The 23905-nt window shown below is 42.3% G+C and overlaps 1 pseudogene; it reads left to right on the top strand.

Annotated features, from left to right (window-relative positions):
• Positions 1-397: 397 nt before the first annotated feature.
• Positions 398-1328, top strand: LOC122892043 (annotated as a pseudogene).
• Positions 1329-23905: the final 22577 nt, after the last annotated feature.

Here is a 23905-nt window from a genome sequence, read left to right as displayed (position 1 = left end):
TGATGAACAGGATCAGTGGGAAGTAAAAAAAGTGAGCACAGGGGGATAAAATCCGTAACTATTCTGGAAGAAGGCAGCTACTAGAGGCACTCCTTTATTCACTCATTCCACAAACTTTTTGAACATCAACTGCAAGGAAGAGACTTGCTTCATGTTGGCACTGGGGAGCGTACCATATGGAGAAATAGGAGCACAAACTTTTCTATACAGGGCAGATGGAACTGGAAAGGATCCAACACCATTCAAAATGGGCCACTGGTCTGGGTCAGGTCATTGGAAAAGTTCACAGTCTATCGCTTTGGGTTTTCTTCACATTTTACCTGTTTCAGAGCACCCCTTCATTTCTCACCTTTTATTACTTTCACTTTTTTACCTTCGGACTCAAAATTTTTCAACAATGAAAAATAAAACCAGGTTGACTGAATATCATGCTGGGTCTGACAGATGTCCCTGAAATCCAGGCAGTGGCCTTCACCTTTCTTTTCCTTGCCTATTTACTCAGCATCATCGGAAATCTGACTATCCTCATCCTCACCTTGCTGGACTCCCACCGTCAGACTCCCATGTATTTCTTCCTCCAGAACTTCTCTTCTAGAAATGTCTTTCACAATCATCTTCATTCCCATAGTCCTGATCAGCATCACAACAGGGAATAAGAGTATCAGTTTTGCTGACTGCTTCACTCAGTAATTTTTTGCAATATTCCTGGGGGCAACAGAGTTCTACCTCCTGGTTGCCATGTCCTATGACTGCTATATGACCATACGCAAACCCCTGCATTACCTGACCATCATGAGGAGCAGGGTCTGCATCCAGCTGGTTCTCTGCTCTTGGCTGTCTGGGTTAATGGTTATTATACCACTAATCTCTCTGAAGAGTCAGCAGAACTTTTGTGCATCCAGCAGGTTGAATCATTACTTCTGTGACTATGAGCCCCTTTGGAAAATCTCCTGTTCAGATAAAAGCCTCATTGAGAAGGTTGCTTTTCTTATGGCATCTGTGACACTAATGATCACTCTGGTGCTAGCGATTCTCTCCTATAAGTTCATCATCAGGACTGTTCTGAAGCTCTCCTCTGCCCAGCAAAGGACAAAGGCCTCTTCCACTTTTTCTTCCCATATGATTATCATCTCCCTCTCTTACAGAAGCTGCTTCTTCACATACATTAATCCCTCAGCAAAAGAAAAAAACACATTCAACAAGGGTGTAGCTCTACTCGTTACTTCAGTCACACCTTTGAATGAATGAACACCTTCATTTACACCCTAAGGAACGAACTGGTAAAACAAGACTTCAAGGCTATAGTCAAAAAGCTTGTAAATCTTTAAGGAATTTCAGAATTAAAGCATTAGTGTATGAGTTCTTACTATGCACAGAGCTCTCTACCAGTGACTATATGTCGAAGAAAGAGTTAAACTCCAGGCCAGTGAGAGAGACCTGGAAATAAATAAGTTAAAACCCATGAAGTGTTCATATAAAGAAATGATTCAGGCTTTATAGATGAAAAAGTAACCCAATCTGAGTTAAAAAGTCAAGAATTGTTTTGGGGGATGCCATTTAAAGGAATGCCATTTAAACTGAGTCTTAATGAGTAGAAATAAGTCAAGCAAGCAAAAAGAGAAAAAGAGAAATTTGGGTAGAAAAAAAATTGTTGGTAGGAGCACAAAATTTCAATCCAACAAGATTGAGCAAATGTCATTAATTTCAATGATTTTTTCAATGATATTTTAAAAAGAGGGGAAAGTTTGTTAAAATGATAGTTTTAGTTTTGAATTAAGTTAAATCTCATATTGCATAAATTGAAGGTCTACAGTGTCAAGGCATCTGGATTTGGGACAAGATCTATGAATTTATCAATCTTTACAACGTACATAGTAATTGATGTGGGACTAGAGGAAATATAGAAGAATAAAAAACCTACAGAATGGCATTAAAAGTATAGATTGCTCTAGGCAGTATAGACATTTTAACAATGTTTATTCTTCCAATCCAAGAGCATGGAATGGTCTTCCATCTATTTGTGTCTTCTTCAATTTCTTTCATGAGTGTTCTGTAGTTCCTCAAGTATAGATCCTTTACCTCTTTAGTTAGGTTTATTCCCAGGTATCTTATGGTTCTTGGTGCTATAGTAAATGGAATCGATTCTCTAATTTCCCTTTCTGTATTTTCATTGTTAGTGTATAAGAAAGCCACTGATTTCTGCACATTGACTTTGTATCCTGCCACGTTGCTGAATTGCTGTATGAGTTCTAGTAGTTTGGGGGTGGAGTCTTTTGGGTTTTCCATATAAAGAATCATGTCATCTGCAAAGAGAGAGAGTTTCACATCTTCATTACCAATTTGGATACCTTTTATTTCTCTCTGTTGTCTGATTGCTGTTGCTAGGACTTCTAATACTATGTTGAACAAGAGTGGTGAAAGTGGGCATCCTTGTCTTGTTCCTGATCTCAATGGGAAGGCTGCAAGCTTTTTCCCATTGAGGATGATATTTGCTGTGGGTCTTTCATAGATAGATTTGATGAGGTTCAGGAATGTTCCCTCTAGCCCTATACTTTGAAGCGTTTTAATCAGGAACGGATGCTGGATTTTGTCAAATGCTTTTTCTGCATCAATTGAGAGGACCATGTGGTTCTTCTCTCTTCTCATATTAATTTGTTGTATCACATTGATTGATTTGCGAATGTTGAACCATCCTTGTAGCCCAGGGATGAATCCCACCTGATCATGGTGGATAATCTTTTTAATGTGCTGTTGGATCCTGTTGGCTAGGATCTTGTTGAGAATCTTAGCATCCATATTCAAAATTCCACCGGCATTCTTCAAAGAGCTGGAGCAAATAATCCAGAAATTTGTATGGAATCAGAAGAGACCCCGAATCGCTAAGGAAATGTTGAAAAACAAAAAAAAAAGCTGGCGGCATCACCTTACCTGATTTCAAGCTTTATCACAAAGCTGTGATCACCAAGAAAGCATGGTACTGGCATAAAAACAGACACATAGACCAGTGGAACAGAGTAGAGAGCCCAGATATGGACCCTCAACTCTATGGTCAATTAATCTTTGACAAAACAGGAAAAAATATACAGTGGAAAAAAGACAGTCTCTTCAATAAATGGTGCCGGGAAAACTGGACAGCTATATGTAGAAGAATGAAACTCGACCATTCTCTTACACCGTACACAAAGATCAACTCAAAATGGATAAAAGACCTCAACGTGAGACAGGAATCCATCAGAATCTTAGAGGAGAACATGGGCATTAATCTCTTTGATATCAGCCACAGCAACTTCTTTCAAGATACGTCTCCAAAGGCAAAGGAAACAAAAGCGAAAGTAAACTTCTGGGACGTCATCAAAATCAAAAGCTTCTGTACAGCAAAGGAAACAGTCAAAAAAACAGAGAGGCAACCCACGGAATGGGAGAAGATATTTGCAAATGACAGTACAGACTAAAGGTTGATATCCAGGATCTATAATGAACTCCTCAAACTCAACCCACACGAAACAGGCAAACACATCAAAAAATGGGCAGAAGATATGAACAGACACTTCTCCAATCAAGACATACAAATGGCTATCAGACACATGAAAAAATGCTCATCATCATTAGCCCTCAGGGAGATTCAAATTAAAACCACATTGAGATATCACCTTACACCAGTTAGAATGGCCAAAATTAACAAAACAGGGAACAACATGTGTTGGAGGGGATGTGGAGAAAGGGGAACCCTCTTAGACTGTTGGTGGGAATGCAAGTTGGTGCAGCCTCTTTGGAGAACAGTGTGGAGATTCCTCAAGAAATTAAAAATAGAGCTTCCCTACGACCCTGCAATTGCACTCCTGGGTATTTACCCCAAAGATACAGATGTCGTGAAAAGAAGGGCCATCTGTACCCCAATGTTTATAGCAGCAATGGCCACGGTCGCCAAACTATGGAAAGAACCAAGATGCTCTTCAACGGATGAATGGATAAGGAAGATGTGGTCCATATACACTATGGAGTATTATGCCTCCATCAGAAAGGATGAATACCCAACTTTTGTAGCAACATGGACGGGACTGGAAGAGATGATGCTGAGTGAAATAAGTCAAGCAGAGAGAGTCAATTATCATATGGTTTCACTTATTTGTGGAGCATAACAAATAGCATGGAGGACAAGGGGTGTTAGAGAGGAGTAGGGAATTTGGGTAAATTGGAAGGGGAGGTGAACCATGAGAGACTATGGACTCTGAAAAACAATCTGAGGGGTTTGAAGAGGCGGGGAGGTGGGAGGTTGAGGTACCAGGTGGTGGGTATTATAGAGGGCACAGCTTGCATGGAGCACTGGGTGTGGTGAAAAAATAATGAATAATGTTTTTCTGAAAATTAATAAATTGGAAAAAAAATGGAAAAAAAAACCACATTGAGATATCACCTTACACCAATTAGAATGACCAAAATTAGCAAGACAGGAAACAACATGTGTTGGAGAGGATGTGGAGAAAGTGGAACCCTCTTACACTGTTGGTGGGAATGCAAGTTGGTGCAACCTCTTTGGAGAACAGTGTGGGGATTCCTTAAGAAATAAAAATAGTGCACAGCAAAGGAAACAGTTAACAAAACCAAAAGACAACGACAGAATGGGAGAAGATATTTGTAAATGACAGATCAGATAAAAAGCTAGTGTCTAAAATCTATAAAGAACTTAGCAAACTCAACACCCAAAGAACAAATAATCCAATCAAGAAATGGGCAGAAAACTTGAACAGACATTTCTGCAAAGAAGACATCTAGATGGCCAACAGAACATGGAAAAATGCTCCACATCACGTGGCATCAGGGAAATACAAATCAAAACCATAATGAGGTATCACCTCACACCAGTCAGAATGGCTAAAATTAACAAGTCAGGAAATGACAGATGCTGGCGAGTATGTGGAGAAAGTGGAACCCTCCTACACTGCTGGAGGGAATGCAAACTGGTGCAACCACTCTGGAAAACAGCTTGGAGGTTCCTCAAAATGTTGAAAATAGAAATACCCTATGACCCAGCAATTGCACTACTGGGTATTTACCCTAAAGATACAAACGTAGTGATCCGTAGAGGCACGTGCACCCGAAGACTAAGCAATGTCTACAGTAGCCAAACTATGGAAAGAACCTAGATGTCCATCAAGATGGATCCATCTTGAATGGATCAAGAAGATGTGGTACATATACACAATGGAATACTATGCATCCATCAAAAGAAATGAAATCTTGCCATTTGCGACGACGTGGATGGAACTAGAGGATATCATGCTTAGCGAAATAAGTCAATCGCAGAAAGACAACTGTCATATGATCTCCCTGATATGAGGAAGTGGTGATGCAACATGGGGGTTAAGGAGGTAGGAGAAGAATGAATGAAACAAGATGGGATTGGGAGGGAGACAAACCATAAGTGACTCTTAATCTCACAAAACAAACTGAGGGTTGCTAGGGGGAGGGAGTTTGGGAGAGGGATGGGGTTATGGACATTGGGGAGGGTATGTGCTATGGTGAGTGCTGTAAAGTGTGTAAACCTGGCGATTCACAGACCTGTACCCCTGGGCATAAAAATATATGTTTATAAAAAATATAAAAAATTTTTTTAAAATTAAAAATAAATAAATAAAAAATTAAAAATAGAGCTTCCCTATGTCCCTGCAGTTGCACTGCTGGGTATTTACTCTAAAGATACAGATGTAGTGAAAAAAAGGGCCATCTGTATCCCAGTGTTCATAGCAGCAATGTCCACGGTTGCCAAACTGTGTAAAGAACCAAGATGCCCTTCAACGGACAAATGGATAAGGAAGATGTGGTCACTATACACTCTGGAGTATTATGCCTCCATCAGAAAGGATGAATACCCAACTTTTGTAGCAACATGGGCAGGACTGGAAGAGATGATGCTGAGTGAAATAAGTCAAGCAGAAAGAGTCAATTATCATATGGTTTCGCTTATTTGTGGAGCATAAGAAATAACATAGAGGACATGGGGAGATGGAGAGGAGAAGGGAGTTGAGGGAAATTGGAAGGGAAGATGAACCATGAGAGACTATGGACTCTGAAAAAAAAACCTGAGGGTTTTGAAGCGGCAGGGGGCAGGAGTTCGGGGGAGCCAGGTGGTGAGTATTATGGAGGGCACGCATTGCATGGAGCACTGGGTGTGGTGCAAAACCAATGAATTCTGTTACACTGAAAAGAAATTTAAAAAAGAAAAAAAAAGGACAAATGAATAAGGGGTACAGAACCGACTTTTTTTTAAGTGAGGAACCTTCATGTTTGAGCATTTGTATCCTGAGAACAATGAATTAGCAATGCATGCCTCTTACAGATTTATGAGATCAGCCTGGAAACTCCACTTTATTTTACAGATTAAAAACCTTAAGCATAAAAGAGGCAAAATAATGTACAAAATCACACAGCTGAGTACCTGAACTAGAATCAGAAGCCAGTTCTATCTGATTCTGCCAGAGCCCAACTGCCTAACTACTGAGCAATGCAACTTCCCACCATTCTAACTGGTTTTAGATTTACTCTCCCATTTTAAGTATTTTAAGTATTTTTTAAGTAAGGATTTTCCAAGCTCTCAACAATCTTTGGTAGAAGTCTTTAGGATGTTAATCTCCTTATGAAGTTGAAAGCATACAAAAGCCCATATTAGTCCACCTATGGCTCCAACTTCTCTTAAGAAGCTTATCTTTTCTGTGCCCATATCTCTTCTGAACAATGTGGGTCTTTTTTCTCTCTCTCTTTAAAAGGAAACACACCTCAAGAGCATGTGACCAAGAAATGAGTATATTTTTCCTTCCCCTTTATCCCCAATAAGCTTTCAACAAAGATTCAGTTATGAGTAGAAAGGTTCCTATCTGCTGCTAACAGTGCTCCTCCTCCCTGTTCATCTCCTTTCCCATCTACCAGTCAATGTCTTTGATTCCTGGATTTGCAGCATATAACACAGAGCCATGCCCATTACAGGCACTCAGTAAATGTTCAATCAATAAAAGAGTAAAGAATTAATAAATGATGTCTTTATTACATAAATTTTAAGTCATTTTTATAAGCTTTTCTATCACCTACTTGCTTTTTAAAGGGCCAAATCTCTCTTCTCAACACTTTGAAGCGTATTTTGAACCACATGGTGATTTTCTTTTAGCAACAGCCACAAATAAATCCTCTGTTAATATTACTTTACTTAACATTATTCTAAGAGCTATTTTCTCCTTTTCTCAGGATATTCATAGATAAATATATTAAACGCAGAACCAGATTTTCATAAAGGCAGTCTAAGCATATTTTCAGAAGTCTAAGAGATACACATACTTTTTTAAAAAAATGTATTCCCCACTAGTGTACCTTTTATGACCACAAAGGATTAAATGACTTTATTTTAAGTCTTTCATCCTATTAAGATGCAATTAAGAGAGGTGGTATTCTGGTACACTGTAGTAGCAAACGTTCCCAAAATCTCAATGGCTTAAATAACAAAAGTTTATAATTTCTTATACTATATATCCACTATGGGTCAGCACGAAACTCTGCTCATGTGCTCACCCACATCACTTTTTAGGCTGCCATTTCCATGTGCCATGCTTCAAGGGGTCACAACAGGAAATGCAAAGAGACACAGAAGGTCTCAAACCTGCAATTACTTGCTCCACTCAAAACCTACCAGTTAAGGGACGCCTGGGTGGCTCAGTGGGTTAAGCCTTTGCCTTTGGCTCAGGTCATGATATTAGGGTCCTGGGATCGAGCCCACCATCAGGCTCTCTGCTCAGTGGGGAGCCTGCTTCCTCCTCTCTCTATGTCTGCCTCTCTGCCTACTTGTGATATCTCTCTCTCTCTCTCTCTCTCTGTCAAATAAATAAATAAAATCTTTAAAACCTACCAGTTAAAACAACTGCAAAGAATCCAAGAAGTGTGATCTACTCACACACAGAGGGGGAAAAAAGAGAACCTGTGTGCAAAGGTGAAAACACCTATAAAAAAAATCTTGTGAAATCTTTAAAAGCTAGAATACGTGACATTCCTTCCAAACAACAGCCAAGTTGTAAACAGGATTGGCTAGAGAAATTTGGCAGAGAAAATTACTGCCCCCAAAATTGTAGTGAGGCGGAATGAGGAAAACAACTTCTTGTGGTTTGATCTCTTCTAAAATATAAATCTTACCCTATCTGTCTCTTTCCTAAAACCCTCAGATGGCTTCTCATTACTTAAATTCCAAATTCCTTACCACAATCTATAAGGCACTACATGAACTGGTTCTGGCCACCCTGTCCTCAATATTAAGAAACCAAGCTCAGAAAAGGTAATGGTTGGAACTAATGGTCCTTCCCCTAAGAGAACTTCAGGACTATTTGCACCATGTTATTACCTCCCTGTCTACCTTAACCACCACAATTATAAGCACTCTTTACCCTTCTTTACCCCCAAGTGATCTGTCATTTTTTAAATCCCCTAGATCCTCAACTTCTCCTCTAAAAATTCCCTTCATATCAGTCCTCCTTTAACTGAAACCTGTCGGGGACCGCCTCCGGCCGGGAAAGTCCCCACCATTACACGATGGTGCTTGGCTCACTGCCAGCAAAATACACTGCAAGTGAACACCGAACTTTCTGGTGAAGCCCACCTAAAGGAGGACATAGTCATTGGCTATTTCAAATTTAATCAGCATAGTAACAGGACTCTCATTGGCTCTCCCCATTGCTTGGCCCCTTATTGGTCACCCTGCTCACTGATTGGTCATGTAAACGTATATAAGTGTGTAGACTTGCGGAAATAAAGAGAGAGAAGATACATCTGAACCGGGGCTTCTTGTCGTCCTTGCGGGTCGAGGGCGACAAATGGTGCCGGCACCCGGGAATTGTTAATGAGTAAGTAAACCTTGCAAGGAGAAAAACCGCAGGTAAGCGGGGAAGGAACCACAATTAAAGTGGTGGCAATCTTGTACAAGACCGCAATAAGAAGCGGGCGGCCATAGAGCCGGGATTTTCTTAAGGGACCACGATTAAAGTGGTGGCAATCTTGTACAAGACCGCAATAAGAAGCGGGCGGCCATAGAGCCGGGATTTTATTCCGCGGTAAAGCGGGGAATAAAGGTCGACTGAAGTATATGTGTGTAAAAAGTCAGTGTGTTAGTTAGTGTCTTTAACGTCCGGGTCTGTTGTCTGTGTGTTCATAATGGGATCTGAAGTATCTAAAGTGCGGTTAGAAGGGTCTTTAAAAGACCTGCTGTAAGCCAATGGAACTCCACTAAAAGCAAAAACTGCTCGGGCCTTTTTGAATACAGTGGAAAAGGCGGCTCCATGGTTCCTAGATGAAGGCTTGCTAAACATACCTCAATGGGACCACCTGTGATCCAGGGTTTGGCCCCTGTAAAACCTATTAATGCCTCGGGGCCATATCAACCTTTGCCATTGAGGACCCGGTGCCACAGGTGAGACATTATCATAAGCTGTTCCATGTGAATGCTTTAACTCTTCGCCTCAAATTTAACATAACAAAAGCACAGGCATGGGACAAAGTCTCCTGCAGAAACTGCTTGACTTTACTACCTGCACTGTCCTTGGGGGTTAATCCTAAGGGTCTGTTACCTAGTCATATATGGCAAATGGATGTCACACATGTTTCAGAATTTGGAAAGTTAAGATATGTTCATGTCTCTGTAGATACCTGCTCTGGAATAATTTTCGCCTCAGTGCATACGGGGGAAAAATCCAGAGACGTTATCGCCCATTGCCTACAGGCTTTCGCGGCATGGGAAAAGCCACGCCAGTTAAAGACAGATAATGGTCCAGCCTACACCTCACAACCCTTTAAAGCCTTCCTACAACAACTTGACATTCACTTGATACATGGAATACCCTATAACCCACAAGGACAGAGTGTTGTGGAGCGGGCGCATCTTACAATAAAAAATGCGCTTTATAAACAAAAAGGGGGAATAGGGGACACCTTCAGGTCCCCTAAAGATAAGCTCAACACCATTCTTTTTATTTTGAATTTTTTAACGTTGGACAAAACAGGTAAATCAGCTGCAGACAGACATGCAAGTGCTGTTGCTGCTCCCCCTAAGCCTTTAGTACTTTGGAAGGACATCCTCACAGGAAAGTGGAATGGACCAGATCTAGTGTTAGTATGGAGTAGGGGGTCTGTATGTGTTTTTCCACAGGAAAAAGAGGCTCCAATTTGGATCCCAGAGCGGCTGGTGCGTGCAGCCTTGCCTCTGAACACCAGTCATGATGCTGAAGATGCTGATGATAACGCTGGGGATGCTACACCTCCTGCGGCAGACTCAAGCCAGAGAGCTGTGAGCAGTGGTTAAAGCATGGCTATATCCTTTACCAGTGACTAACTCTTCTCTCCTATTTCCTCCTCTCCCTTTGATGCATGGCAGGTCTGTGACTTGTTAGGAGCATGTACTGATATCTCAGCAGTGTCCCATGTTAAATGGTGGCAAATTCCTCAACTGTTCTTATAAACAAAATGACTCTAGTACCTTTGAGACAACAGTTAATGTGTCTTGTCCCAATAATATTATTTATCAGCCCACTCCCATATGCGTCTCGCCACCGTTCCTTTTCCTCGTAACAAATGCTAGCAAGCTGAATGATATGTTGAATTGCACTAAGAATTGCTATCTTTCCCAGTGCTGGAATGTCACGGCCTTCAAGCTGGCTGTGATTATGCGTATCCCTACTCCTGTTCCTATCCCAGTTTTCATTCCAGAGGACAAGTTACCGGTGGTGCTCTCCAGAAATAAGAGAGATTTTGGTATCACAGCTGCCATTGTGACAGCATTGGCTATATCTACAGCAGCTGCCACGGCAGCAGCAGTCTCGCTTGCTGCAACTAGACCCACTGCGGAAGCTGTGAACACCCTTGCAGCAGGAACGGCAGCAGCCCTTCAAACACAGACTCAGATCAATGCGCATCTGCAAGCAGGAATCCTAATAGTCAACCAGAGAGTGGATTTGGTTCAAGAACAAGTGGATATATTGGGGGCCCTATTGGGACTGGGATGTATAGCACCCTTCCCGGCAATTTGTGTAACTCCCATAGCCTATACAGAATGTTTCCCGACAGCTCTCCCAGTATTTGCAGGGTGCTTGGTCTGACGATTTTCTGACGATTTTCAAAATTTCACACGAGTACGCGTGTGCAACCAACTTCCCTCCCAGAGCTATTTCAAACATCCAGCAATATGTTCCAGTTTACCAAACAATGGGCTGGCACAATTGGTCTTCTTGTCCTCCTTCTTATTGGCACTCTGCTTCTATTCAGAAAAGTTCGCCAATGGAGAACACAGCAGCGAGAGCAGAGCCAAGCTATAGTACAAGCCCTTTTGTCAATAGAGGCTGGGACATCTCCCCAGGTATGGCTAAGCATGCTGGATCGGTAGTCAAAGACGGGTAAGATCAGTAGAGAAACATACCAACCTAAGACAGGACAGAGATCATCGATATCTTGTGTCTGATGACGTAAGGATGTTTTCTGCTACTGACAACCTAAGACAGGCACGATCTCTGCCATAAAACAAAAAAGGGGGAGATGTCGGGGACCGCCTCCGGCCGGGAAAGTCCCCACCATTACACGATGGTGCTTGGCTCACTGCCAGCAAAATACACTGCAAGTGAACACCGAACTTTCTGGTGAAGCCCACCTAAAGGAGGACATAGTCATTGGCTATTTCAAATTTAATCAGCATAGTAACAGGACTCTCATTGGCTCTCCCCATTGCTTGGCCCCTTATTGGTCACCCTGCTCACTGATTGGTCATGTAAACGTATATAAGTGTGTAGACTTGCGGAAATAAAGAGAGAGAAGATACATCTGAACCGGGGCTTCTTGTCGTCCTTGCGGGTCAAGGGCGACAAAACCTCTTATCCTTTGAAAACCTGCTTCCTGCATAGTTCCCTCAAACAGTGGCTATTTATACTCCACGTATTTTTATTTCTGATGCTGGAGATAGAGTACATGCCCTTCTTACTCTCCATTGCCTCTTACAGATCATTGCCTCCATTCTCCTCAAATGGAGTTCCTTTAAAGCACATGCCATCAGATTATACTATTCTTTATTCAGTTATTTCCAAGTGTCCTTGGTTCACTGAAAAATTAGCAACTGGCTTACTTCCACTCTACCACTTACACTGGTTATCTTTCTTGGTGACTTGAATAGCTATATAGATGATCCAGATGAGACTCTGGTCTGTTTATTTTTAATATCCTCACTTCTAGTGGCCCTGTCAATCACCCACTCCCACATTCTTACCCTAAACCTTGTCATTTACAATAACTATACTACCTCTAAAACCTCAATTCCAAACATCCTAGCATGATGACAACTTTCTATCTTCCCAAGTCATTCTCTCTTTTCATCCTTTTTTCCAAAAAGTCTTCAACCCAAAATGGCTTCTCATTGACTCTACCACCATTCACTACTTAAACCCTTAACTCTTTCACCTGGCTTGGATTCTGTAGTCCACCACCAATCAAACACTCCTTTGTATCCCTCCCCCTTGCTCTCTTTCCTCTCCCTCCCTCCCATTTCCCTCTTATTCTTTATAGAAAAACTTCTCAGAAGGTTGGGATACTCACTTTCCACTTCTTCACATTCTTTTTTAAACTGAGTGCAAACAGACTTCTGCCATCACACCAACAAAATGGCTCCTGTCAAATTCTACCACAACCTCCATATTCCCAAAATTCAGATACGTCTTAGTTCTCATTTTATTTAACATATCAGCAGCATTATGCAATACATCTTCCCTTCCTTCTTAAATCACTTTCTCCCCTCAGCTTCTGAGATCTCACACTCTGTTTTTCTTCTAACCTTCATTGCCTACTCCTTCTCAGACTTCTTTGCAAGTTTTTACAAGTTGTTGGCTTTGGAGCTACAAGACTGAGACTACAAGCTAAATTGCTATAAGAAATTAAAAATCTCCCTGGTTTAGGATCTCTTGTCACATTACTAAAGCCAATAGTCAGTCCTCATCCTGCATTACCTCCCAGCAACATATGACACAACCAATCACTTTTTTCTTTGTAAACGTCCCTCCCAAGATACACATACTCTCTTAGCTTTCCTCCTACCTCACTGATTGCACTTCTCAGTCTCCTTCACTGGTTCCATCTCTTCTCCATAATCTCTTAAAGTGCACATCCCAAGGTTCAGCTCCTGGTCCTCTTCTCTTCTCTATCAACATTCAATCCAGAATGACATCAGCAAAATGGCAGTATAGGAGTTCCTAGGGTTCATCCTCATCCCAGAGTATCAATTTGAACACTATCCATGTGTAAAAATACCTTCACAAGAGCTAAGAATTCAAGGTAAATGTTTAAAGCACCTAGATGGAGTATATAAATAAGAAAAAGACACATTGAAAAGGATAGGAAAGCAATTTCACATAACCACCACCCTACTCCCTTAAGACTGGGCAACCAGCATACAGAGACACACTTCCCAAGGAAAAGAAAGAGTGAAATTAGTGCCCAGCTTCATGGGAGACCTAGCACCAACCCAGCCTTCATTATTCTTCTTCTAGACCAGCTCCTACAGACCCAGGCATCCAGCCCACCCATGTACCAGGCCAGTCCCATATGAGCCTTCAGGCTGTCTCTCATCACAGACCCATGCTCCCAGCCAGCATTAGCACCAGGTTGATTTCCACAGACAGAAGACCCAATCCTAGTGGTCCCCAGCCCACGGTCAGCTCCTTCAGAGTCAGGATTCAGGCCCACCTGCACAGACCCAGGCCCCAGGCACACTACCACAGACTCAAGTACTAGGCCCACCCCAGTGAACCCTGCCTCCAGCTCCACCTTCATGGACCCAGGCACCAGGCCAGCCCCTATGAACAAAAGTACAAGGCCATCCCACTTGATTAACCAGGCAATAGACAAAGAATTCCATCAGATGGCCTATCTAGCACTTTTATATATACTGACTGATAAAGGGCTTTCCTTGTGAAAGCCAGTCTGTAAAGACTGGAGGTGCCTAGTTCCTCAAATGTGCAGACACCAATATAAGGTCACAAGAATCATGAATAATCAAGAAAACATGACACCACCAAAGGACACTAAGAAATCTCCAATGACTGACCCTAAGAAATGAGATCTATGGTCTGTCTGGCAAAGATTCTGAATAATCATCTTAAAGAAATTTAGTGAACTACAAGAAAACACAGATTGATGCTTAAATGAAAATAAGAAAACAATACATGAACAAAATGAGAATTTCAACAAAGAAATAGAAAAAATTTTTAAAAAATAGAAATCTGAGAATCAAATAATATGACTGAATGAAAAAATTCAATAGAGTTTCAATATCAAACTCAACAAAGCAATAGACAGACTTAGTGAACTTCAAGACAGTTCACTTGATATCATCCAGTCAGAGGAGCCAGAGAACAAGGAAACCCAAAACCAGCAGAAGGAAGGAAATGTTAAAGGTTAGAGCAGAAATAAACAGTATAGGAGTAAGCTAAGATAGTGGACTAGGAGGAGTACGCTAGGCTTGCCTCATCCCTCAAACACATCTAGAAAAATATCAAATCATTCTAAACATCCAAGAAATCAACTTAAGGACTGACGAAACAAACTGAACAACTAGAGCAAGAGAAGAGGCCACATTATGGAAGGTAGGAGGTGCAGAGACAACGTTTGGGGGAGAAATAGATCACAGGTTCCCTGTTCACAGAGAGAGGAAAGAGAGAGCAAAAGAGAGAGGTCTGCCAGGGGATCACACAAGGAAAACGCTTCCACAAGAGAGGCTAATTTGCATGAGTTTTTACAACAAGCAGAGCTCAAAGACTCAAGTATTAAAAGTCTACAGCATGGGGGACAAGATGGTGGGGTACTAGGAAGAGGCGTGTTTTCAGCTGGTACCCCAAACTGAGCTGATTACCTACCAAAGAACTCCGATCACCCATGAAATCAGCCTGAGATCAGAATTATACACGTCTGGATCCCTACAGGGGCAGAAGACGCCAGTGAGCAGGTAAAGTGGAATGGTAACAGCGGACTGATATCGGAAGATAAACAAAAGGGGGAGGGAGCCACCAGAGGCGACCGGTGCAAAAGTAATACCCCGATACGAGCGAGAGTGCCCTGCGTCTGGGGACCAGCATTAACTCGGAGACTGGTTGAAAGCACTCCAAAAGAGCAAAGGATCGCGGGGGCAAATTGTGGGAATCGGGGCGGCTAGGGACAGGGGCTTAAGTCCCCGGTCCCAGACGGCCTCCCCAGCGCAGAGGCAGAGAGAGTGCGGCGGAGAAACCGGCTCCTGGTCCCTAAGACGCCAGCGCGCCCCAGAGCGCGTGGGTTCCAGCTCCTGTGAGGGGATGGGAGCTGCGCCGGTCTGCAGAACGCACACTAGCCCTACCACAAAGCTTGAGATGCGCGCTCACGTCCCTCGAGCTCTCCTGGGTTTCTAAGGCCCGGGGGCGCTTCTTGACCTGCGCCATTGTTTCAAAGTCTAAGCCGCGCGCGTGAAACTCTTCTCCAGACATGGGCGCGCAAAAGCCCAGCCTGCGGCTTACGGACCAGCGCCCCGTTCTCAGTGCCCCAGACACGCGCCCGACCCACAGCCGCCTGTGAAAAGAGGTGCGCGCAAGCCGGGCACTCCCAGCCCGGGCCGGCGGCAAAATCTCAGTGTGCGATCACTTTTTGGAACCTCTCTGGCGGTCGGGAGCTCCCAGACAGCCGCCACTGCCTTGGCTTTGGGGACGAGCAAAAGATCCTGCGCCCCCACGGTCTTTAACTTGGAACCTGCACTGCCAGCGTCCAAGGGGGAATTTATTCAGCTTCTGCACCCAGACTGAGGCTTCTCTCTGAGACAGAGATCAGGAAGTGTTCCAGGGTGCACCTTGACTGCACCAGAGTTGATACATCCACCTACATCTGTTCAATCTTCTCCCACCAAAATGACTAGGAGGAGGAATGCCCAACAGAAGAAAAATACAGAGGATGGACCTTCTGCAACACAGCTAACGGCTATCAACATAGACAATATGTCGGAAAGAGAATTCAGGCTAACAATTATCCAGGCAATAGCTAGGTTGGAGAAAGCCATGGATGACCAAACAGAATTGATTAGGGCCGAACTGAAAGCGACCAGACAGGATGTTCACAATGTTAGGGCGGAGCTTAAAGCTACCAGGGAGGAGGTCCACAATGCTCTCAATGAGTTCCAATCTAATCTAAACTCTCTCAAAGCTAGGGTAACTGAGACAGAAGATAGAAGCAGTGATCTGGAAGACAAACAGATAGAGAGAAAGGATCAGGAGGAAGCCTGGAACAAACAGCTTAGATCCCACGAAAGCAGAATCAGGGAAATAAATGATGCCATGAAGCGTTCCAACGTCAGAATTATTGGAATTCCTGAAGGGGAGGAGAAAGAAAGAAGTCTAGAAGATATCGTGGAACAAGTCCTTCATGAAAACTTTCCGAATCTCGTGAATGAAACCAGCGTTCATGTACTAGAGGCTGAACGGTCTCCACCCAAGATTATACACTCCAAAAAAACATCACGACACCTGATAGTCAAATTGAGAAATTATAATTGTAGGTATAATCTCTTGAAAACTGCCAGGGCAAAGAGGCTCCTTACTTACAGAGGGAAGCCCATCAGAATAACGTCAGACCTGTCCACAGAGACCTGGCAAGCCAGAAGAGGCTGGCAAGATATATTCAGGGCACTAAATGAGAAGAACATGCAGCCAAGAATACTTTATCCAGCAAGACTGACATTCAAAATGGATGGAGAGATAAAGAGTTTCCAAGACCGGCAAGGCTTAAAAGACTATGCAACCACCAAGCCGACACTGCAGGAAATATTAAAGGGGGTTCTATAAAAGAGGAAAAATCCCAAGAATAGCATTGAACAGAAATATAGAGACAGTCTACAGAAAGAAAGACTTCAAAGGTAACTCGATGTCAATAAAAACGTATCTATCAATAATCACTCTCAATGTGAATGGCCTAAATGCACCCATAAAATGGCACAGGGTTGCAGATTGCGTAAAACAACAGGACCCATCCATATGCTGTCTACAAGAGACCCATTTTGAACCTAAAGATACACGCAGACTGAAAGTGAAGGGGTGGAGAAGCATCTTTCATGCCAATGGGACTCAAAAGAAGGCTGGGGTAGCGATTCTCATATCAGATAAATTAGACTTCAAACTCAAGACTGTAGTCAGAGATACAGAAGGACACTACATAATCCTTAAAGGGACTATCCACCAAGATGATCTAACAATTGTAAATATCTATGCTCCCAATATGGGAGCAGCCAATTACTTAAGAAAACTGTTAATCAAGATAAAGAGTCATATTGATATGAATACACTAATCGTAGGAGATCTTAACACGCCCCGTTCAGAATTAGACAGATCATCGAAGCAGAAAATCAATAAAGAAACAAGAGCATTGAATGACACATTGGACCAGATGGACCTCATAGATATATACAGAACATTCCACCCTAAAACAGCAGAATACTCATTCTTCTCAAGTGCACACGGAACATTCTCCAGAATAGACCACATACTGGGTCACAAATCAGGACTCAACCGATACCAAAAGACTGAGATTATTCCCTGCATATTCTCAGAACACAATGCTTTGAAACTGGAGCTCAATCACAAGGAAAAGTTCCGAAGGAACTCAAACACCTGGAAGCTAAAGACCACCTTGCTTAAGAATGCTTGGATCAACCAGGAGATCAAAGAAGAACTGAAACAATTCATGGAAACCAATGAGAATGAAGACACTTCGGTCCAAAACCTATGGGATACAGCAAAGGCGGTCCTAAGGGGTAAATATATAGCCATCCAAGCCTTGCTCAAAAAGATTGAAAGATCCAGAACACACCAGCTGTCTCTACACCTTAAAGAACTGGAGGATCAACAACAAATCAAACCAACTCCACACATAAGAAGGGAAATCATCAAGATTAGAGCTGAGATCAATGAGGGAGAAACCAGAGATACAGTAGAACGTATCAATGAAACTAGAAGCTGGTTTTTTGAAAGAATCAATAAGATCGATAAGCCACTGGCTACACTAATCCGAAAGAAAAGAGAGAAATCCCAAATTCATAAAATTATGAATGAAAAGGGAGAGATCACAACTAACGCCAAGGAAGTAGAAACAATCATCAGAAGTTATTACGAATAGTTATATGCCAATAAGCTTAGCAACCTAGATGAAATGGATGCATTCCTGGAAAAATATAAACTACCAAAATTGAACCAGGAAGAAATCGACAACCTGAATAGACCGATATCTAATAACGAGATTGAAGCAGTGATCAAAAATCTCCCAAAAAACAAGAGCCCAGGACCTGACGGATTCCCTGGGGAATTCTACCAAACCTTCCAAGAAGAAATAACACTTATTCTTCTGAAGCTGTTTCAAAAAATTGAAGCAGAAGGAAAACTTCCAGATTCTTTCTATGAAGCCAGCATTACCCTGATCCCCAAACCAGGCAAGGACCATACCAAAAAGGAGAATTTCAGACCAATATCACTGATGAATATGGATGCTAAGATTCTCAACAAGATCCTAGCCAACAGGATCCAACAACACATTAAAAAGATTATCCACCATGATCAGGTGGGATTCATCCCTGGGCTACAAGGATGGTTCAACATTCGTAAATCAATCAATGTGATACAACAAATTAATATGAGAAGAGAGAAGAACCACATGGTCCTCTCAATTGATGCAGAAAAAGCATTTGACAAAATCCAACATCCGTTCCTGATTAAAACGCTTCAAAGTATAGGGCTAGAGGGAACATTCCTGAACCTCATCAAATCTATCTATGAAAGACCCACAGCAAATATCATCCTCAATGGAAAAAAGCTTGCAGCCTTCCCATTAAGATCAGGAGCAAGACAAGGATGCCCACTTTCACCACTCTTGTTCAACATAGTATTAGAAGTCCTAGCAACAGCAATCAGACAACAGAGAGAAATAAAATGTATCCAAATTGGTAATGAAGAAGTCAAACTCTCTCTCTTCGCAGATGACATGATTCTTTATATGGAAAACCCAAAAGACTCCACCCCCAAACTACTAGAACTCACACAGCAATTCAGCAGCGTGGCAGGATACAAAGTCAATGTGCAGAAATCAGTGGCTTTCTTATACACTAACAATGAAAATACAGAAAGGGAAATTAGAGAATCGATTCCATTTACTATAGCACCAAGAACCATAAGATACCTGGGAATAAACCTAACTAAAGAGGTAAAGGATCTGTACTTGAGGAACTATAGAACACTCATGAAAGAAATTGAGGAAGACACAAAAAGATGGAAGACCATTCCATGCTCTTGGATTGGAAGAATAAACATTGTTAAAATGTCTATACTGCCTAGAGCAATCTATACTTTTAATGCCATTCCGATCAAAATTCCACCGGCATTCTTCAAAGAGCTGGAGCAAATAATCCAGAAATTTGTATGAAATCAGAAGAGACCCCGAATCGCTAAGGAAATGTTGAAAAACAGAAATAAAGCTGGCGGCATCACCTTACCTGATTTCAAGCTTTATTACAGAGCTGTGATCACCAAGACAGCATGGTACTGGCAAAAAAAAAGACACATAGACCAGTGGAACAGAGTAGAGAGCCCTGATACGGACCCTCAACTCTATGGTCAATTAATCTTCGACAAAACAGGAAAAAATATACAGTGGAAAAAAGAGAGTCTCTTCAATAAATGGTGCTGGGAAAACTGGACAGCTATATGTAGAAGAATGAAACTCGACCATTCTCTTACACCGTACACAAAGATCAACTCAAAATGGATAAAAGACCTCAACGTGAGACAGGAATCTATCAGAATCTTAGAGGAGAACATAGGCAGTAATCTCTTTGATATCAGCCACAGCAACTTCTTTCAAGATACGTCTCCAAAGCAAAGGAAACAAAAGCGAAAATAAACTTCTGGGACTTCATCAAAACCAAAAGCTTCTGCACAGCAAAGGAAACAGTCAACAAAACAAAGAGGCAACCCACGGAATGGGAGAAGATATTTGCAAATGACAGTACAGACAAAAGGTTGATATCCAGGATCTATAATGAACTCATCAAACTCAACCCACACAAAACAGACAAACACATCAAAAAATGGGCAGAAGATATGAACAGACACTTCTCCAATCAAGAAATACAAATGGCTATCAGACACATGAAAAAATGCTCATCATCATTAGCCCTCAGGGAGATTCAAATTAAAACCACATTGAGATATCACCTTACACCAGTTAGAATGGCCAAAATTAACAAAACAGGAAACAATATGTGTTGGAGAGGATGTGGAGAAAGGGGAACCCTCTTACACTGTTGGTGGGATTGCAAGTTGGTGCAGCCTCTTTGGAGAACAGTGTGGAGATTCCTCAAGAAATTAAAAATAGAGCTTCCCTACGACCCTGCAATTGCACTCCTGGGTATTTACCCCAAAGATACAGATGTCGTGAAAAGAAGGGCCATCTGTACCCCAATGTTTATAGCAGCAATGGCCACAGTCGCCAAACTATGGAAAGAACCAAGATGCCCTTCAACGGATGAATGGATAAGGAAGATGTGGTCCATATACACTATGGAGTATTATGCCTCCATCAGAAAGGACGAATATCCAACTTTTGTAGCAACATGGACGGGACTGGAAGAGATTATGCTGAGTGAAATCAGTCAAGCAGAGAGAGTCAATTATCATATGGTTTCACTCATTTGTGGATCATAACCAATAGCATGGAGGACAAGGGGCGTTAGAGAGGAGAAGGGAATTTGGGAAAATTGGAAGGGGAGGTGAACCATGAGAGACTATGGACTCTGAAAAACAGTCTGAAGGGTTTGAAGTGGCGGGGGGGTGGGAGGTTGGGGTACCAGGTGGTGGGTATTATAGAGGGCACAGCTTGCATGGAGCACTGGGTGTGGTGAAAAAATAATGAATAATGTTTTTCTGAAAATAAATAAATTGGGGGAAAAAAAAACAGGAAAAAATATACAGTGGAAAAAAGACAGTCTCTTCAATAAATGGTGCTGGGAAAACTGGACAGCTATATGTAGATGAATGAAACTCGACCATTCTCTTACACCGTACACAAAGATCAACTCAAAATGGATAAAAGACCTCAATGTGAGACAGGAATCTATCAGAATCTTAGAGGAGAACATAGGCAGTAATCTCTTTGATATCAGCCACAGCAACTTCTTTCAAGATACGTCTCCAAAGGCAAAGGAAACAAAAGCGAAAATAAACTTCTGGGACTTCATCAAAATCAAAAGCTTCTGCACAGCAAAGGAAACAGTCAACAAAACAAAGAGGCAACCCACGGAATGGGAGAAGATATTTGCAAATGACAGTACAGACAAAAGGTTGATATCCAGGATCTATAAAGAACTCCTCAAACTCAACCCACATGAAACAGGCAAACACATCAAAAAATGGGCAGAAGATATGAACAGACACTTCTCCAATCAAGAAATACAAATGGCTATCAGACACATGAAAAAATGCTCATCATCATTAGCCCTCAGGGAGATTCAAATTAAAACCACATTGAGATATCACCTTACACCAGTTAGAATGGCCAAAATTAACAAAACAGGAAACAACATGTGTTGGAGAGGATGTGGAGAAAGGGGAACCCTCTTCCACTGTTGGTGGGAATGCAAGTTGGTGCAGCCTCTTTGGAGAACAGTGTGGAGATTCCTCAAGAAATTAAAAATAGAGCTTCCCTACGACCCTGCAATTGCACTCCTGGGTATTTACCCCAAAGATACAGATGTCGTGAAAAGAAGGGCCTTCTGTACCCCAATGTTTATAACAGCAATGGCCACAGTCGCCAAACTATGGAAAGAACCAAGATGCCCTTCAACGGATGAATGGATAAGGAAGATGTGGTCCATATACACTATGGAGTATTATGCCTCCATCAGAAAGGACGAATATCCAACTTTTGTAGCAACATGGACGGGACTGGAAGAGATTATGCTGAGTGAAATCAGTCAAGCAGAGAGAGTCAATTATCATATGGTTTCACTTATTTGTGGAGCATAACCAATAGCATGGAGGACAAGGGGCGTTAGAGAGTAGTAGGGAATTTGGGTAAATTGGAAGGGGAGGTGAACCATGAGAGACTATGGACTCTGAAAAACAGTCTGAGGGGTTTGAAATGGCGGGGAGGTGGGAGGTTGGGGTACCAGGTGGTGGGTATTATAGAGGGCACGGCTTGCATGGAGCACTGGGTGTGGTAAAAAAATAATGAATACTGTTTTTCTGAAAATAAATAAATTGGAAAAAAAAAAAAGAAAAAAAAAGTCTACAGCATGACTGGAGTGGAGTGCCCTAATGGCACTGCTGTGTTCCTGTGGAGAAGGAAGGCAGATAGCCTGGAGGTGGATAGTGTGATCTGAGGATCCTCTGTGATGCACCAGGAAAGATGGTTCCATCCCTCTTCTTAGAGTGCATCTGGGAGACATGGCATTGCCTCTCTGAGGACAAAAGAGCTGGTGGGTGTAATTTCCTTCCCCTGCCCTTCAGCAAAGACTCAGAGACACCTGCTGAGGGTGCCTAACTCGAACACCAGTGCTTTGCTGTACTTTCCTCCAAACTCCATGCCCTGTGCTTTGGTATAACTGCCCTTCTGGGACAAGCATCAGTCCCAGTAGGGCAAGACCCTCCCCAAGAGAACAAGCATGGGCTCCCACCCCAACATGAGATCCCTAAAATTTGGAACTGTAAGACTCACTGGCCTGCCTGGGATAGACCCCAACGTACACTGCCCTGCAAGGTGGGCAGACAGCCTGGACACAGGGTAAAGGCAGCAATCTGAGGGATGCCTGGGACACAAAGTGGAGATTATCTGCTCTTTTGGGAGGGCTTCCTGGACAACAGCAGGAGTGGTCTTCCCTCTCCAGGGACTAAGGAGTTGCCTGGCACCATTTTCCCCCACTACCCTTTAGCATAAACTGACTTCAGTAAGCAGCATAGAGCCAATACAGGAGGCTTAAACTGCTTACACATGGCCCTGGCCCCGGCCCCCTGCACTCTGAAGGTGCTTCTGAACTAAGGCAAGTGTGCCTGAGAGACAGAGCAGCAGTAGGCCTCTCCTTCAGAAGGCCAACACAAAGCCCCCACAAACACTGCATCTACTGACCACAGAATTCTGTGAAGGTTCAGCTCAGTGGAAATAGCATCAGGTGCCTTTAAACAAGCAGACTAGACAGAATAGCATCAGGTCTCTTTCAACAAGTAGAGCACACTTAGTTAAAATGCCACACTCTGGCCAATATCCAAACACTCACCACTACAGGCAAAGAAAAACTCTATAGAAGACTGACCTGAGGGAAAAAAGCAACCAAAACACAGCAGCAGACTATACACAATAAACACCAGAGACACTTCCTGAAGCAACAGGCCCTGGTCATTATATGACCTCTTCTTCATAAAACCATTACTCTTGGGAGCAGGAAATATAATAGGCTTTCACAACACACAGAAGACAGAGACCTAGACAAATACCAAGACAGAGGAATTCATCCCCAAAAGAAAAACAAGAAGGTGTCACAGCCAGGGGTCTAACTGAAACAGATATAAGTAATATGCCTGGACCAAAATTTGAAGCAACACTCATAGAGAATTATCTGGGCTTGAGAAAAACATAGAGACACCAGGGAGTACCTTAACGCAGACATAAAAGACCTCAAAACTAGTAACACCAAAATGAAAAATGTTATAACTGATATGTGAAGCCAACTGGATATAATGACGACAAGGAGAAAAAAAGCAAAGGAACAAGTAAGTGATATAAAAGATAGAATTATGGAATATAATGAAGCTAAAAAGAAGACAGAAAGAAAAGTATTAGGTTACGAAGGTAGACT

Source organism: Neovison vison, chromosome 12 (assembly GCF_020171115.1).
Source record: "Neovison vison isolate M4711 chromosome 12, ASM_NN_V1, whole genome shotgun sequence".
In the NCBI taxonomy this organism is placed as follows: Eukaryota; Metazoa; Chordata; class Mammalia; order Carnivora; family Mustelidae; genus Neogale; species Neogale vison.
The sequence above is the reverse complement of the archived record's forward strand: the minus strand, read 5'-3'. Positions and strand labels throughout refer to the sequence as shown.